The sequence below is a fragment of the Lagopus leucura genome, unplaced genomic scaffold (assembly GCF_019238085.1).
Source record: "Lagopus leucura isolate 7727_CA_CO unplaced genomic scaffold, USGS_WTPT01 Super-Scaffold_100004, whole genome shotgun sequence".
In the NCBI taxonomy this organism is placed as follows: Eukaryota; Metazoa; Chordata; class Aves; order Galliformes; family Phasianidae; genus Lagopus; species Lagopus leucura.
This window is the reverse complement of record NW_024962264.1, coordinates 56,085,323-56,102,000: the sequence shown is the minus strand read 5'-3', so window position 1 is coordinate 56,102,000 and position 16,678 is coordinate 56,085,323. Positions and strand designations below refer to the sequence as shown.

General features: G+C 40.6%; 1 protein-coding gene across 3 annotated transcripts in view; it reads left to right on the top strand.

Moving 5' to 3' along the window:
- C1QTNF7 (C1q and TNF related 7) overlaps positions 1–16,678 on the top strand; it is a 55,637-nt gene that overhangs the window by 15,312 nt on the left and 23,647 nt on the right. Inside the window, exon 1 of one of the 3 annotated variants that reach the window (XM_042871180.1) lies at positions 8,334–8,603. The exons of the other annotated variants lie outside the window; for them this stretch is intronic. The gene's annotated coding sequence lies outside the window, so the exon portion shown is untranslated. Of the gene's footprint in view, positions 1–8,333; positions 8,604–16,678 lie in introns of those variants that run through there. 3 annotated transcript variants of the gene reach the window in all.

Genomic DNA, 16,678 nt, shown 5'->3' with positions numbered 1-16,678 from the left:
TAGGGGTTTCTTGCACTGACACAAAGAGACTTAATGGGTTATTTGGAAACTTTGGATAAATGCACATTATCCTCAAACCTGTCTGGAAAAGACAGCCAGGCAAAGAAGTAGGGCATCTTGGGAGCAGGAGCTGTCTATTGGAAACCTCCAGGCATCACAGTTTCTCCCTTTCTCCAGGCATGCTCTGTCATTGCAGTCTAGGGCTGTGGATTGAGAGTTTTGATTGTCAAAAATTGGAGCAAAAACCTGATGAGTGTGTGTAAAACATCTGGTTCTGTTGCCCTAGTAAAACTCTGCAGTGAGATCCAGGCGTCTTCAAGGGGGCCACATAAGGGGATGAAAGGGTTGGGTTCATCATGGGTGCAGCTCTGTGGATGCCTAGGTTATATTTGGGTTGCTGCATCTGGCAGGATTTTGCCCAAGTTTTCCACTTTGGCTGATAGTGGCACACACCAAGGAGGGCTGTTCTCATACCTCCTGCATGAGGTGAAGCCTGTGCAAGTGCTTTAACATAGTGCACCTCCTGGCTATTTTCAGCCTGTCTCAGAGATCTGGAAGTTCTATCATCCCTCAGGAGATATGCCAGAGCTGTAAAACATCTTAGTCCTAAACTGGCACCTTTTCCCTCATTGCAGGAGATGGCGGGACAGTGCTCTCTGCATGTGATCAGTGCCATCACTGCTTATTCTTGAATGACCTCTGTGATTATTCTGGAACAAGGTCTGGATTCCTTGTGATTAAGACTAGATGATCCCATAGCAGAAACAGTTTTGCTCGCAGGGAAGAATTGCCAAGATACCCTTAAAAGGCAGGATCTGTCTAGCACACGCTGCTGGAAACCTTCACTGCTGCTGCAGCCTGCCTCAGACACCAGCCAGGCACAGACCTGCAGCAGCCATGGGCCTCCTCTACCCAAAGAAAGGCCTAATGTTCCTAGCCTTCACAGCTGGAAATGGGCAGGACCATGCCTGGTCTCTGGGACCCAATCCCCTCCAGCATCCCAGCAGCTAGCCCTGCAAATTTGCTGTACGTGCTTTCCTTCCTTATGTCAACGGAAGCAGATGTTTCTAATTTATTACTAAAAACAAACAATCCTAAAAATATGCAGCAGTGGGGGGAGAGTTGACAGGGGGCTTCCACTTAAAGCTCATTTATAAATTGGATAATTAATGTTAATTTGTCCATGAATGAAGTAAATGTGTGTCAGATATTGTTACCAGCGCTTCCTCCTTGTCAGTTTTGCAAACCCTTGGTACTGCTAAACGTCCAAGGTCTTTGAAACCTGAGGTAATGAAACACCTTCCTGTTCTGCTGGCCAAAAGTGCCTGGCACTGCTTCCTTTAATCACTAACTATAATATTTATCTATTCAGACCGTAGGAACATTATTTTTTGTATAACAGGCACTTCAGCCCTCTGTCTCGTAAGTGTCAAAATCAGACCTGAGTGCACAGCCCTTCTTGCTCCTGAAGATGTTATTTCATCCCCAGCTCTCTGAGAGCAGCAAAGCACAGTGCCCAGGGAAACCCAGAACATTACTGGTATCACCTGTAAAAAGAAGCAAGGCCAGCAGGTTGAGGAGGGGATTCTTCCCCCTCAGCTCTTCTTTCAAGAGACCTCACTGGAGTGCAGCATTCCGCTCAGGTTGGAACCAGATGATCTTTAAAGTCCCTTCCAGCCCAAAACATTCCATGATTCTCTGATACCGTAGCAGTGTTGCAGATCTCAGCTAACCTCAGAGAGCCTGAGCATTGCACTTATACTGAACCTTTCAGCCTACAAACAATGTATGTACCGTACTTATGCTGACACCTACTTCACACCATCATTCTCTACTGCGTGAAGTTTGTTTTATTATTCATTACAAAAGGCTCTTTTCCAAGTAGCTTGGCACCCAGCCATACCATGTCTATCATGCACAGGCAGCATTGAAATAAAAGCATTTCAGTAACGTTAAAAAGACCTTAAAAAGACACAAGAGCAAGACTAGCTCAATTTTGCAGAAATGCTTTATTAGGGAGCTGCTACCAGAGTCCTCTTCACCTTGGGTGTCTGCAAAAATTGCTGCACTGAACAAAGCTCTTTTTTGTAAGAAATGGATGACCATACTTACTTACTTCTTCAGTCTCAGAATCATAGAATCACAGAATGGCTTGGGTTGCAAGCAACCTTGAAACTCATCCAGTTCCAACTCGCTGACATGGGCAGGGTTGCCACCCACCAGGCTGCCCAGGGCCCCATTCAAACTGGCCTTGAACACCACCAGCAATGGAGCATCCACAGTTTCTCTGGGCAACCTGTGCCAGTGCCCAGAGTAAAGAGTTTCTTCCAAGCATCTAACCTAAATTTCCTCTCTTTTACTTTGAAAATCTTTCCCCTTATGCCGTCACTATCAGACCATGTAAAAAGTCATTCTTCCCCCATGTGTAAGTTCTCTTTAAGAACTGGCAGGCTGCAATCCTTGGAGCCTTCTCTTCTCCAGAACGAACAAATTCAGCTCCTTCAGCCTTTCTTCATAGCTGAGGTGCTCCAGCCCTCTGATCATTTTCATGGCCTTCTCTGGACCCAATCCAATAGCTCTGTGCTTTTCCTGTGCTGGGGGCCCCAGGCCTGGATGCAGTACTCCAGCTGGGGCCTCACAAGGGCAGGATAGAGGGGGGCAATCACATCCATCACCCTCGTGGCTACCCCTCTTTAGATGAAGCTGGGAATAGAGGAGGCCTTCTGGGCTGCCACCTTACAGTAGAATGGTAGTAAGGCTTGGAGTGATGCTGCAAACAACTCTTCTCAGCAATGTCCTCTGTGGTGAGCAGTGTTTCCTTGATGTTCCTAACCACTTGGTCTCTGATGAAGTAGCAGTACCTTAAAATCTCTCAGGTGGAGATAAGCCTCACAACGAAAGAATGAGACTGTTCTTTCTTCTAAGCATCTACAGTCTTCATCCATACCTCTAAAAAGCAAAGCAGTTTATTGCAGAATCCTTTCTGACCTTTGAATGGAGGATTGCACAGCTCCTGACAGGCAGATTCAGGACATTTGTGTATGATTGAGATGTGCTTCTGATGGATTTGAATGGTATGTGTTTACATTCTTAAATTATATACTCAATGAAGCATTCAAAAACAAATGTTCAGCCCCTATGAGGTCTGATAAAAGCCCTAAAGATGAGCTTTGATGTATTCATAAATAGATATATGTATATATATATGTATGCTTCTGCACATTTTTGAGCCAGAACTTCAGCTGGTATCAGTTAATGATGCAGCCTTTGCAGTCCATACAGCTGTACCAATTTATGTCAGCTCAAGATCTGTCCATTCAGATTTCAGGACTGAGAAGTTGTATGGACTAAATAGGGTATACTATGGGTCTAAAAAAGAAATAACAGAATTCTTTTTTTTTTTTTGAACATGTAATGCAAATCCTCAAGAGGAGTTTGCAACTCTTGAGTTCTTGACTATTAATCACTAGTTCAGATACTAGCTGAGACCACATGAATGAGTGGCATTAGCATCTCACCTTAATTGAGCTATAGCTACAGTCCTGAGTTTGATGGCTTGGCAAGTCTGAGCAGGTATGTCACACAAGTTTGAAGACAGGGGATTGATAGTATGGAGGATCCACATACGAGTTGCAAAGAACCTTAGCTGGATAGCTCCAGGAAGCAGAAAAAGTCTAGCATAGATCAATGACCCACACTGTATTTTATTTTTGCCCAGATACAACAGTTATTGTTGCCTAGCTACATGTAATATATTAGAGGAAACCATGCACAAATAGTCCTATTCACCAAAAGCGAGATGTGAGATTGAAGTGAGAGTGCCATGCATATAAAGCAATTATTTAAATGCTTTCATTCTAGTCTTTGTATTTCAAGACTATCTTGTCTCTCAGTTTGTTACAAGCCCTCCTTATGTATGAACAGAATTTCAAAATAGAAATTGATCCCAGATGTCTTAAGTATGTTTTTGCAGGCCTGCAATTTAAACAAGTTACAGCAGTATTCACCTTCATATAGTTTTTGATCATTATAGTATGAATTCTCACTGACAGCAGTGGAGATTGTGAGGACCTTTCCTGGTTTTCAACACCAGGTTTTACTTGTTCGGATTCCATTTCAGATTGTCAGACGTGCTGTGTGTTAAGGAAAACTACTCATCTGATGATGTGTAGTACAGCTGCGTACCACATGTACGGCAGCAGCATTAGCACTTTTTAATTTTCCCCCTTTCAGCTCCAGCCCTGGAATCCATTACATAGCTGGCATCTTACTAGTGCTGTGTTACTTTGACCCTTGCCTCAGAAAATGCTCCTTTAATAGCAGGCTGACTTACAACCTTCCTCTAGCCTCTAAATTTAAGAGAGGAGTGTCCAGCAGGTAGAAAGCTGCTGGATGTCTTAGAGATGAATACTCAGTTTCTTTCCTTGCACAGTCTGTGATGTGTGGCAAATAAGGTCATCCTTGTGCCCTAGATCCATATTTGTAAAATAAGATACTTTTTTTTCTCTCTCTTTTTTTTTTTTTTTTTTTGCTTCCATGATGGATAAGTATAATAAAATGATCAGATACTGCAGTAACCAAGAGTTTGCAATTACCTGGGTTAAGGTGTGCAAAATGCCTCTGAATAATAATAATCATTGAATCATTGATCTCAAGGGTAGTGATCATGGCCCACTTGAAACAGCCTGCCTCTGTCACAGATCAACTACATCATGAACACACTATAACTCATTCAGTGTAGCTTTGTGTCTTCACTAAAAATGATTCTAGAAACTGTGTAAATGCTCTGAGGTAGGAATGTACCTCCAAGGAGTCAATGCAACCCTGAATCAATGACATAGTACTTCTCCAGATGAACTGCCTACATGTATTGAAAACTTACTGCATTGGGAAATAAGCTCTCTAGTTCATGTTTACCTGCCGTGTTATCTGACATGGCCACAGATTCGATGGTTCAGCCCTTCTAGCCCAGCTTTTACAGGCAATACTGAAAATGAGCCTAGAGGTTCCTATTGACTAGAGATGTTGTATCTCTCACTATGTAGCCAAATGTGGACTTCTTAAAAACAATTGATGTGACACTGGAAATAATCACAGAATGGTTGAAGTTGGAAGGGATCTCTGGACGTAATCTGGTCCATTCCCCTCCAGCTGAAGCAGGGACATACAGTGCCAGATCCAGATGGCTTCTGAACATCCCCAGGGAGGAGACTCCTCAGTGTCTCTGGGCAAGCTGTGTCAGTGCTTCAGCACTAGCACAGCACAGAAGTCCACTTTTGCTTTTCAGAAGGAACCCCCTGTGTTCCAGTTTGTGCCCACTGCATCTTCTCCTGGAGCTTGGCTTCATCTTCTTTGCATCCTCCCTTCAGGTATTTCTATACATCGATGAGATGCCCACTGAGCCTCATCTTCTTCAGGTTGGACAGCCCCAGCTCTCTTGGTCTTTCTTCACAAAGCAGAGCAGTGCTCTCAGCTTGCAGGTGGCACAGTCCACTCTGTCTTCTAAAGAGTATTCAAAAAATGAATGAAAAACATGTCTAATTTATATATGTCTCAACACTTATTCTAAGAAAAAAAAGAAAAAAAAGAAGGAAAAAAAAAAAGATTTTAAGCTGTCTGATGTAGCAGAGCGTGATACAGGTTTCACCTGACAAGTCTCAGACACTTCTGTATGCATTACAGCTTCTGGCCAAACTTCCACTTTCATATTTCACATGGCAACTGCAACTATAGCTGTGACCCTTAGTTTGTGAACTGTTATCTTAACTCTTGTATAAATCCATGTCTGTGAATATATATTCAATATGCAGTAAAGTCAAGAATATTTTCAGTGGCAAAGGCCGCTGCTGTTTCCTTTTGTGAGATATGATTACAAGTGGCCACAAGTAAATCATGATGCCCTGACATTCCCACAGCTTCGATGGCTAAGTTAGGGCTGAAACAGGCTGAGGTGCAATGCCACAGCCCATACATGTGCTGCTGCAAGTGCACTGCCCCTTAGCTTGACACATCCTTTGTGTAATGCCAAATCCTAGGGTCAGAAGCAGAACCATACCTGGAAACAATTATCTTACACTCAAATTAGTGGTGTATACTGAAAATATCATTATGAGCACAAGATTTTGTTCTCAAAAGTTAGGTGTATGTTCTGTTTGCCTCAAAGGCATCACAAAGAACCAGGTAATAGATCGCAAGCAGGTTTTGGAGTTTAGTCTTTTGTGATTATGGTCAGCAAGCTGGATGAGATCCCAATGCAATGAATAGTCCTGTGTGCCAAATATTGTCCCTACAAACCAGGTCACGAGACCTCTGTATCATCAAGCAAGTTAAAAGAAAAAAAATCTCAGCTATTTACTAAAAACAGAAAGGCTGACCTGTGAGAAAAGGGAGAAAATGTTTATTTGCTGACAGGCTAGTGGGAACGGGTCTGCAATAATCATAGAATCATAGAAACGTAGAATCATAGAATCATAGAATCACCAAGGTTGGAAAAGACCTAAAAGATCATCCAGTCCAACTGTTCACCTATTCCCAATAGCTCCCACTAAACCATGTCCCTCAACACAACATCCAGCCTTTCCCTGAACACCCCCAGGCTCCACCACCTCCCTGGGCAGTCCATTCCAGTGCCTGACCACCCTTTCTGAAAAGTAATACTTCCTGATGTCCAGCCTGAATCTCCCCTGCCATAGCTTGAAACCATTCCCCCTGGTCCTAATGATTTACAATAGCTTGTCAATCAGGAGCCTGTAGTGACATGGGTTAACACACTTGACAGTGAAATCAGTGGTCTGTGTGAGCTCCAAGCAGACACTGCATGTTCCTGGTAGCACACCATGTCCAACCTGAGATTTGCATACGTTCTCTGATAGTAATTCATATTCTGAAAGCACAAGTGGAGAGGGTGAAGGGGAAACAGTCAGAGCTGTTGAAAAGAATTCAAATGAGTTTACTGTAGACTTAGGATTTAGGCTTTTGACAAAGAAAGTGTATATAAATGGAAACTAAACTGAAAGTGAGTGAGGTTCCCTTCGGTCAACACAGTGTATCACTGCTACTAGTCAGCTACAGCTGGGAGAGACTATTTATTTATCAATAAACAACTTTGAAGGTTTCCATGTTTCAGTGACACAGTAATCCTGACAAAAAGAAAAACAAAGCAAAACAAAACAATAAAGTTGAACTGAAATCTGAGGTTCAAAAAAAAAAAAAACTTGAAAAAACAAATGGCAAATGTGCAGGGGATCATTCAAGTGCATTGGCACGCAAAAGGAATAACACAATGGACAAAAGATCATTTGGCTATTTTTCACTAACGATACTTTTCTTAAGCTAGGAATCCTAATTAAAAGTTTTGAGGTTTTTTTTTTTTTTTAAATCCTTATATTTTATGAAGCTAGAAATTTTGCATTTACCTTAAGGTTTGATTTCAGACTGTTTCCTTTTTTCACTCATTTCCAACTGAATACAAATGAGGATGGAGGTTTTATTCCTTTCTTATCTTTTTGCTATTCCTTTTATTCTGCCTAAAATACTGTTTTTTTTTTCATCCTCTCCATAGAACCTCTGTTCTCATTGTCTGGGATTTGAATGGCTATTTAAAAAATAATATTTTTATTCTTGCAAATATAATTTTACAATGGAGCTGGGAACTGCTTCAATGCTGAAACTTTTCATCTGCCTGTTTTAAGCTACATCATTAACATCTCATATTTGTCCAAGTATTCCTTCTACAAAAAATTTGTTCCCAAAGTTAAACTTGTTACATTTTGAAGTTCAATAATTTTAAGCAGACCAAAGGAAAGTGAGGGGGAAAAAAATGAAGTAAACAAATATTTCAAAGGGTGAAGAAAAAAGTTTGAAAAAAAACTTCTTCATTTTGCTTGCCAGTAATTCAGTGCATTTATGATGTCATAAATGCTCAGTTTTATTTTGGGTTACATTTTCTGGCTGAGATACAGAGATTCTCAGAAAACTGACTTTTGAAATAGAAAGTCAGCAGTAACCTAATTTGGAATGTAATGAACCTAAGTAGAGGGGACAGAACTGAAAGCTCTGCCACTTGGGAGTTGCGAAATGCAATAGAAAAGCCTGTCATCTTTGTTTTATTCTTAAAATATGTGAACAAAATAAACGCTGGAAACATGAATTGTGTTTTCATTTTGCTGTGCCTCTGTTAGACGCGTTGTTCGCATGCCCTACCAATATATAACATGACATGCCACGGTTTCTGCACTCAGATCGTTCACTCTTATGTTACTGCTCAAGTATGCATTCAGAAAAAAGCCAACAGATAGAGTAGATTTATTCTAGTTGTTGAGGTCAAGGGCTCCTTTTTTTTTTTTTTTTTTGGATTCAGCTGAGAGGGAACTCTTCCCTCAGTAACAACAGATAGACTTTTTGTTTGCAGTCCACTCTCAGTGTGCAGCACTGATAAAGAAAACTATCAGGGAGTATTTTCAAAGGAAAAATCAGGACATTATCTATCAATAAGAAGTACCAGTGTAGTCTCCAGTGCCAAAGCTAGGGGACTTTCTGCAAAGCACAGTATCTGCATCACTGTGATTCAGAGACTGCGGCAGCTGGAAGTTCTTGCAAGTCATGTAAGTAAAGGGCTCTGCTTTGCTGGGGCAAACTTCATACAGTCTCGTCTCATAAAAACTCTTCGATAATCTAAACTTGTGATGAGTGTCCTAATGCTGGCAATGTTGTTTTATCTTGCTGTGTTCTCTTGAATAATGCATGTGTGCAGGCACAATAAACAACTAACTTACCTTTCTAGACATGTTTTGCTCTGAGCAGTGTGAGGAGAAGATCTGTATGTGGCTCAGGCAGACTCTGCTTGCTTTTATGAACACTGGCAACCACAGTTCTCCATTTATGATCAATGTGGAGAACAGTCTGATTTCTTATAGTTCTTGACTTTGTTATTTCAAGAACAATGGGGAGCTGGCAGTGAAACACAAAGTCTGTGCAAAGGAAAACACGGAGCAGCAGGACCGTTTATAGAGCAGTCAGTGAACCCGAAACTGTTGTGCAGCCCCAGAGTTGAACTTGTCACCTCATGGGAGTTTATACCCTCTCTACAGAAGCTTAAGGGGTCACAAATTATGTGACACAATGAATATTTCAGCTGGTTTATAAAAATTTGTCTTGCTGATACTTAAATTAGTCACTTCCTATGTGGTTATTTGGGATTTATTGCGGGAGATGGATCAACTTTCTCTGATCGTCACAACATGATTTAAGATCACAAAGTATTTCCTTGTTCTCTGCTCAGTTCATGTACACATTGCACCAGTAGCAACAGGTAATGAAATCCCAAAGTTTTCTTGTAGTTGGTGGGATTTTCCCTGTCCCAGTAGCTGCCCAACTGCAGGTAGCCTGGAAAGTTAAAGAAGGGTGGCTGTTGTGCCAGGAAAGCTTGATTAGCTTCACCTGGACAGAGTAAGAAATGTAATGGTTCCAGCTGCAGGTACTCCAGCTTCTGCTCAGAGCTTCCAGCTTCCCTCCAAACCCACATTTTTGAAAGGTGCAAACTCTTCACACACCTCCGCAGGGCAATATCAACTTTTTCCTTTGAAAAAATAGGCATATTTTTTATACCTGGATGCCAAGATAGTGAGGCAATTAATAAACCCACTGCAGTGTGGTGTGCTGTTCCTAGAGAAATAGAGATGTTATCTCCTTGGGTGAGACTGGGTCACCAGTAGAGCGATTAGGCTTGGGTGGAAATCATGATTGGAAGGTATGTTGGTAGGAGTTATTTGGAGAACAAGAGAGCAACATGACAGCCAGATGCCTCTGCTGATGGAAGAAGATGTTGCTTTTCAGGAGTGTTTGGAAAGTGACAGAAAGCTAACTGGGAGCAGAAGCAGCTCTTTTATTTTCCTTGCAACTCAACTCTTGGAGAAAATAGCAGTTTGTTATATTTTTGGAATTTATGTGTATTTGTGTGTTCCATTAGTCTCTTGGCAAATGTGTCTTTTTAGCTCTAAAGCTTTCTGAGACTTTCATACAATTCTCTGCTTTGAAGCAACAGATGTCTGTGATAAGCAGATGGTTATGGCTTTCAGTGTGAACATCTTTAAATACTTTGTTGTGTATATTTTATGGAGAGGAATGTACTCAGTCTTACTGTGCAGAACTGGTGCATTAAATGAAGAGTATCCATGTCTGGATACTTATGTCACTTCCTAGCTTGCAAAGCAATAAACCGCATCTGTCAGGAATTTTTGCTGTGGGATACTTTCACCCCATCTTTCCCCCTGTGTTTTCAAGGCACTAGTCTGATGTCAAAGCTTTGTCAAAGCAAGCAAGCAACAAAAAGGGATGAAGGAGCTAACCAGGTCATGAATTGCATTCTCACTCTAATGCATATTGTGAGCAGGCTGAAATCTTCCTCTTGTGAAATTTCCCCAAGGAAATAAAACAGCACTTATGAAAATAACTGAGAAGAAATTTTTTTTAAGAGATATGAAAGTTTATGTGCAGGGAATCTAAGAAAATAAGATCTTAGACCATGAATAAATCTAGTAATGCAAATGGAAAGAATTAATCTTAAATAAGAACACAACTCTAATTTTCTTTCAAGAATAAGAAGTCAGATAAACAGATTTCATCTAAATGTTTTGCTACTGGGTATTCATTTGCAGCTCTAAAGAAATATAGTTCTTTTTTCTGTCTCCATCTGACTTTCATACTTTGAGTTTGTTTTTCAAAGAAACTTCTTCAGACAGCTTTTGACATGTGAGAACACTGTTTAAGCTTGAATTAGTTGATCTTAAGAACGGGTTATTGCACAGATTATCAGAGGCTTTAATCATAATGGCACAAGATATGTTATTGCATGAAGTCAGTGCTTACGCAAGGCTCCAGCCTGACCTGAAAGAAGAGAAATAACTCATTTCAACCTAGCTTAGGAATCTTTACTTCCACCTTTGAGAAAGAACAAGACTATTGGAAGGTTTGTGGTGCTGGAGGGGTGTTAAAGGGTTCCACGTTGATGCTGGTATGCTGTGTCTCTCCTTTTTTGCTCTCTCTCTGGGAACCTTCTTGCTAGCTACTCCAGCATTTAGTAACACCTTGTGGCAGGCTGTCTCAGAATGCATTTTTTCTCCTTTGACACGTCAGATTGACCTTTGTTCAAAGGTACTAAGATTAGGGATGGAGGATGAGGATGCCATGTTCGTGAATAGCTGGTGGTCCAAACTGTCTGCTGCCTGGATGTGAGCAGCTAACCACAGTTATAAGCAAAGAAAGCCCACATGTGATTAATGTCATTATTGCTGACACTTGTAATCTGTTGCTCAGTAGCTATGTAGCTACTTTAATTACTGTCTTATTAGTTGTGCACTTCCCGGTGGCTGCCTCAACCAGATGCCTTCTACTAAAGGGCTGGTCATTACCAAGATGACAGTGGACTAACAGAATCAATAGCTTCACCAAAAACAGCAATACCATTAGTTCTACTATAAGATCTCTTCAATGTCCAGGTAAGGTTTATTAAATTTATAAAAAAAAAAGGAAAAGAAAGCAATGAAGGGTTCTTTTTCATAATCTTGATAGCTATTATGTAATGATAGTAGGTTTAAAAATCTACACATAAATGAGAATAAGTTGTCAAAACTTACAATTGATGTACTGTCTTTATTTTTGGCAACTCTAATATTTTTAAAATTGCAAATCATCATAGAATCATAGGATGGCCTACAGGACTCTATCTGACAGCAGTGTAACTCAGAGATAGGTTTCTTAGGTTTCTCCTAAATAAATGATATGAAGATATTGCATTTTGATGCATCTTGTATTTTTCTCTCTCTCTCTCTGTGGAGCCCTACTATCCATTACTGGTCTTGTACAGCACCTCAGCACATGTATATTTCTCTGAATGCCACCTTTGAGGCTTACAGACCTGAGGACTGAGCCAAGGCTTAATGGCAGTTGAACTGAGGTCATACTTAGTCTGCAAACATGTAAAAAACTGAATGTAGTTTTCCTGAATTATGAAAATCTGTGTCCATCCATCACCTATAAATAATAGATTCTTTGTAAAGAGGAAATGGAAACAGCTTTCAATCTTTGCCATGCTCTGTGTGCCTATAGTCTTTCTGGTGGGTTATAAACAGAAACAAAGCCTCCAAGACAGCCAGAAAGCTCCAACCTTAAATGCCGAACAAGACAACAGAAGATCAGAAGGAGCAAAGAATTGAGAACTGCGTAGTATGGAGAGCTCAGACAATCACCACTACTGTAGTTCTGCAGGAAGCTCTTGGCTGTTCGGGTACTAAAGTTTGCAGCTGGAAGAGAAGCCTGGAAGCTGCTCTAAGCAAGCTGTAGAAACAGAGGATTGCAAAGGGCATATGCCCTTTCTGCTCTTAGGGAAGTCAGCCTGCTGGAATAAGTGCTATCATTTCTAGCTTATCAATACAGCTAATAGCTAACATAATCTATCTTTGAGTGATGGCCTACTTCTGGAGTTCAGTCAAGTAACTGACAAGCTTAATACCTTAAATATAGTTATGGAGGGGAAACTGGCTGTTCTAATATTCCAGAGAAAAATATTTCCATTATATTTTTAACATTTCTTCTGTGGCTTTTTGCATGTTTTCTAAAATCTATGATTACATTTATGTAGCATTTGCCTCCAGTTTTTCCTAAAGTAGTGGTGAAGCAGACTATGTGACAATTAAAATGATTATTTCTCTGAACTTCTCTCTTTTTGCTTATTAGCTGATTCTCTAGCATGCTCATTCTGCCTTGATGGGCTGTGGATAAATAGCTCATTGAGATAGCTTACAGTCTCAGCTAACTTGACTCTCCTGGGTCTGTAATAAAACTGAGAGGAAAAAAAATGTGCCCTTACCCCTGATTGACTCAGGCAGCAGTCAGTACTTCAGATCCTGGACAGCACAGAAAGCAATTGATGTAACATCTGGGAAAAGGTGACAGTGCAGGGACTGCCTTGGTTTCTTTTTGGCCATGGGGAACCAGCATCGTGTTGTTACAGCACCAAGAGCACTGCCAGCACACCCTGATCACCACCTCAGTGCATGAACAACCTCCCACCTATCTGCAGAGTGGCATTAGCAGGTCCTCTGCATCTTTCTCCTCAGAGGAAAAAAAAATCCAGAACAGAATCCTGGAAGATGACATAAAATCTTCAAGAGAGCCACAACATGAGTTTCTGAGCATTCCAAAAGGGCAGAACTATTCCCGGTTAGAAGGCTAAATATTTAGACATTATGTGAACACGTGGTGTTGGCCGTAACAGGGCAGCTGTGTTCTGCTGCTTCAAGACAATGCTCTGGATCTGTGGCCATTCTTTGTTCAGAAAGGAAACTGTTCAGGTTCCCCAGTTAAAGTGAGCACAAAAGGTTGTAAAGAGGGTAAAAATCCATAGAAAACCAAGGTATTTTATCATTATGACTATTGACAGCATACTCCTGAATTTCTGTAATCTGCAAATGGGGATCAATCCTTTTATTTATGTATGCTTTTGAACATTATTGAAATTCTTATAGGCAAAGGGGAATTAAAAAAAAAAAAGCTTTTGGAGGTTTCTTCTTGAAGCAAAGTAGTTAAGGCTAAGGGAGGAAATATAAATGAAGATAATACCTATGGGATTGGTAGATGTTTTAAATATACTATTTTTTTAAGAGAAAGCAGACTTGGCATGTGAGAAATAGAGTCCTGTTCATGTTGATCTTCCTGGTTGAGGAGCCTGATTGCATGCAGAGATGCTTGGATGAAGGCATTGCCAAAGACCATCCCAATAGTGCTTCTGTGCCATGAATATCACACTAGAAATTAGTCAACAGCTATGTCATCTTGATTTGCATGCTAATACAGATGATGTGGTAAGGCTCTGGAGAGATGCATCCACAGTTAGCTGGCAATAAAATTTGTGGCTTTTATGAATCACTGGAATTTCAAAACTCTCAGGAGAGCATTTATCGAACATTGCACCTTGCCTCTTAAATGAAGAAACATCTCATTATGGCCACATCCATGATGTCAACTCTTCAAGGAGAAAAAGATGTCATGCTTTTTTCTGAAAACAGCAGGTGGAGAAACAGAGTTTCAAATGTCATTTACATGACATAGGACAAAAGCTTGATTGCTGTCTGGTTTCTGGTTGAGAATAAGCCTACATTCAACAGTACCAGACCCTGAAATAGAGAAGCAGATCTGGTCCCAGAAAAGGTCTATTGAAGGGGAAATATGCAATGTTTTTTCATGAGATGAATGCTATTTTTGAGAAAATCCTGACAGAAAGTCTTTGAGGCCATTTGAAAAGTGTGAAAGAACCCTGGCTCCATTTTATTTCGTGGACAGGAAAGGGATGTGAAGATCTGGAGAGGCACTTCTGAATGTAAGGTGGTGGTGACTGGTGCCATCTCTCCTTACAGCAACTTGTGGAGGTTTTTTTAATATCTTCGGCTCCCTCAGTAGTTATAATGACCCTTGTTATAATGAGATCTTCAGTGTCTTTTTCCCTGTTAGTTCAGATCAACAGGTGGTATTTTCCAAATTACGGGTGTTTTTTCTGTAAACTGACAGTGTGCTACAGGTTGTAGTTTGTATCATTTTATCTCCTTGAGGACTCGGCTTTATGCAAGTGCCTAAAGCAGCTCTTGAAGTTCACACTCCAATGTAGATGGGCTGGTTGTCCAATTTCTGCTTCAGATGGCTTCTACCATCAACTCTTTGCTGCTGCCAGTGTTTTCTCTGGCTTCTCTGGGGACACCAGATGCATTGAATGATTCTAGTTTCCAAGCTGAAACTAGATCATGGACAGCAGCCATGTGTTGTTCACGTGCTTGCATGAGACGGAGAGATCTTTCTCGTTTTTCTCTTCTGGACCAACTTGCTCAATAAGAAATGGTTTTAGATCAAACTGGTATCTCTTTTAGCTAATTCCAACCTTTTCTAATGGTTTTTCTTAAATCCCTCTTACTATATCCTAAAAAACAAGAGATTATTTGAAAGGGAGCTAGAGAAATGGGACAGTGTATTTTGCTCCTAGCTTACGTGGTAGGACAAGAAAAGTATTTAAACCACCAAGTCAAAAGCTGTAGCCATTGAAAAATAAGACAACAGCTACAAACATGCTTGTCTCCAGTGTTGCATAAGTAGACATAACGCATAATGTACTGCAACATCACAGCAGGTCTCCCAAATTGAAAACAAGGAGGAATAAAACACTACCATACCTTGGCTCTTAAATCCCCTGAATGTGTCATCTGTGTTGATTAGTTACTTTGATTTGTGCTTCCCAGAACAGTTCATTTTTCCCTTTAATAAGAGTTTGGGTTGTAAATTGTCACTTGGATTGATAGTATTTGCACCAAACAGTGTAATTAGGCTGGAGCGACAGAATATATTACATTGTTTGTTTTCCATTATGTTTATTCCAGATGGTTTTTGTCACTGACTCTTTTTCTGAGCTGAACTGTTAATAAACATAGGATAAATCTAAAGAATAAATTTTCTGCATTTGGTATAGATCAGTGGTTGTGGCTGTGGTGGGGTTATGCCATGAAGTAATGGGCTCTCATTAGAACCGCAAAAATGTTAATTCTCACTAACGTATGAGCAGGAAACGGAGTGCATGGGTAATGACTGGCTGAAGAAGATCTTTCTTTTTCCTTTTGGAAGTCATCTGTTTTGGAGATGAGTTCAGTTGTAGTGCTTCATTGCTTCTTTGGACAAAAGAAATCCTTAATGGTAAAGCTGCAGAGTGAGTACCCGAGTTCAAGTCTGTCATCTGCTGGAAAGCTCCTCCGTGCCCCTACACGAGTTATTTCCATCTGTGCCTCAGTTACTATACCAGCATTCTGAGATATTTTTTCTCTTCTGCCTTCTGTTCAAAGTACCTGTCTAGGATGGAGATGCAAAAATAATTTTAAAAAGGAACACTTTAGAGAAAAAAACTCCATATGAGATGGAAACACAATATGGAAGTTACATGGCACTGGGACTGTCTTCTTAATATGTTCATTTTCCAAAGTAATGTTGATTGGAGAAAACTGAAAGCAAACTAAATGATGTCACAGAAGACCTTGGAAAATTCATATCACTTAAGGAGTTTTCCAGTTGTAGCCCCTGTAGTTTTTCCACCAGAAACATACATAAGAAAGCCCAGGATGAAACAAAACAGGGTCTACCCTATCATCTTTTGAAAGCTTTAATAAGGTATCTCTGTCTCATTAATATCCCAATATTTCCTCAGGTAAAAAAAGGTGGAAAAAAAATTGTGGCTACAAGAGTGTTGATTTGCCAAGGTTAGGAAGAAGAAACTGCCTTGTTGGCTCCCATAGGCTCATTAGCAAAAGGTCAGGGAGTTCAGCTAGTGCCATGAGCTCAGTGGCAGTGGGTCTCTGTATGATGGATCTCAGACCTCTACCAATCTGTCTGCTCTTCACTAGCTGGGAGAGAAGGGAACAGAATTTTCAGTTATGAAATGGCAGAACATCTTCCTTTATACGTTGCTTCTGATTGCCTCCTGGAACAAGTAGTGACAAATCTTCCCCTCAATAAGCAGTGAGGTCTCCCCTCAACCTCCTTTTCCCCAGACTAAACAGTCCCAGATCCTTTAGTCTCTCCTCGTAGTTCACATTCTCCAAGGCCTTCACAAGCCTTGTTGCCCTTCTTTGGACCTGCTCCAGTACCTCAA